Raw genomic sequence first — 2,406 nt, 5'->3', positions numbered from 1 at the left:
GCTTATGGTGTGCTGTGCTGTTTTTCTTACAGCTAAGTTCCCACCTGTGTGGAGGATCAGGTCTGCCCCAGCCAGCCCTTCTCTGGTCTCCAGGCAGAGCTAGGACTGTGTGGACCAGCCTCAGCAGTGCGTGCGTGCGAGACTCTCTGGCTGCCACACCTGCTGTTCCCAGCACTCCCACACTCATCGTGACTCCAGCTCAGCTCTGCCCCCAGCCGCAGTTTCTGGCGGTGCTCCACAGCCACCCCCACCCTAGCCTTATCCGTCTGTCTGTCTCCACACTTCCCCACGCTGCCTTTTCCTCTCTCTGCCAGACACGGCAGCCTGCCTAACCTCTGTTCTCTAGTGTAATTCCCAGCAGGGCCCCCCCACTTTACTTAGCTGGTTCTCTCCTTCTGACTGCAGGTGCACACAGGCCATGCAAAACTGAACACACAGGTTTAGGGGCATCTATCTGTGAGCCCAGCATTCAGGAGGCAGAGGCACAAAAACCCAGAGCTGAAAACTAGCCTTGGCCAAATAATACAGAGGCCAACCTGGGCTACAAGAATGTCTCAAAACATCAAAACCAAAAAGCCAAAAACCTTCTCCATAACTCTACCTATGTAGTCCGTACTTAGTTTCTCTTTCCTATTACCACTGAACAATGCCAGAGTCCACTGTGGCCTCCCGTTTCCCCCTCCCTGGCTCTCTTTGAGCCCCTGTGGTATCGTTCTCCCCACTTTCTGCTCTGTGACCTCTTTAAGATCGACATTAAGTCTTTAACAACAGCTTAACTGTGACCTCTGCTCACAGCTACCTATTCCTCACCAACCTTCTACTATAAAGTTTTTTAAAAGTTCTTAGAACCAGTGAGATGGCTGGACAAGCAAAGGTGTCTGCCACCAAGCCTGTTTGACCTGAGTTCAGTCCCTGGGACCCACACACTGGACTGAAACCTGAGCTCTACAAATGTGATGTTGTACCTATATGTCCACACATGCACACATGAATGGAGGGTGGAGAGATGGCTCAGCAGGTAAAAGCACTGCCTGTTCTTGCAGAGGACCTGGGTTCAATTCCTGGCAACCACGTGGTGATTCAAAATGGTTAGTAACTCCAGTTCTAGACATACATGTAGGCAAAACATAAATACACATAAAATAAAAAAAATAAGTCTTATTTTTTGTTTTAAATTGTGGCAAGTCCACATTCCATAAAATATATACCCTCAGCCACTTTTAGGATAAGATTTAATGGCCTTGACTAAACTCACAGTATTATGGGACTACTGTATGACAGAACTCACTATTATGTGACAGTACTCACACTTTCCTGTGGCACTATTGTGTGACAGTACTCACACTGTTGTGTGACAGTGCTCACACTGTTGTGTGACGGCTCTATGGCATTTCCATCTTAGAAACTCTACATTCAGAAAACAGCAGTGGCTCCCCTCTCTTTCATTTTTCTTGTCTCTTATTTATGTAATGTATGAGTTCTCTGCTGCATATACATCCTCAGGCTAGAAGACTGTATCAGATGGTTGTGAGTCATCATGTGGTTACTGGGATTTGAACTCAGGACCTTCAGAAGAGTGGTCAGTGCTTTTTATCTAACTGCTGAGCCATCTCTCCATGACAGACTAGACAGCTAGGAGCCATCAGTTGCTGGGATTTGAACCGGGGTCCTCTGGATCCACAGTCCATGATCTTAACCACTGAGCCACTGCTCCTGAAAGAAAGATGAAATTTCAAGACCTGTAAGTCATATAAAGTACTCAGAAATTGCTGGTTGTTTGTGAGCCTAGAGGCTGCCTGGGGCTGAGAACAAAGAAAAACAAACCCGGGCATGCCTCATCGTTAAAGCATTCCAGGGAACAGCTTGACCATAAAGATAAAGAGGAATGAGGACATAACAGGGCTATCTGAACTGAGTCAGCAACTCACAGAACCCTGACACCCTGACCTTCACGTATTCGTTTTGCTGACATGTAATCTTTCTGCTGATGTTTGAATAAGCCAATAGTGTGTCGCTATGCTGAATTCCACACTCCTAAGCCCTTTACCCCATAAAAACCCCCAGCTTTTGAGCCTCGGGGTCGAATCCACTGTCTCCTGCATGAGATATGTTTCGATCCGGAGCTCCGTCATGAAACTACCTCGTGTGTTTGCATCAAGAAGGATTCTTGTGTTTCTTTGGGTGCTCTCTCTCTCCCGAGACTAGGGTGGGGGTCCCCGAAAGTGGGTCTTACACTCCAGCACACCAGATTCCAAGATTTAACACCAGTGTCCCAGCTTCTCCTCCTCCTCTTCCTTCTTCTTCTTCTTCTTCTTCTTCTTCTTCTTCTTCTTCTTCTTCTTCTTCTTTGTTTGGTTTTTCAAGACAGGGTTTCTCTGTGTAGCCCTGGCTGTCCTGGAACTCACT

This window comes from Mus caroli, chromosome 3, assembly GCF_900094665.2.
Source record: "Mus caroli chromosome 3, CAROLI_EIJ_v1.1, whole genome shotgun sequence".
Lineage (NCBI taxonomy): Eukaryota > Metazoa > Chordata > Mammalia > Rodentia > Muridae > Mus > Mus caroli.
The sequence above is the reverse complement of the archived record's forward strand: the minus strand, read 5'-3'. Positions refer to the sequence as shown.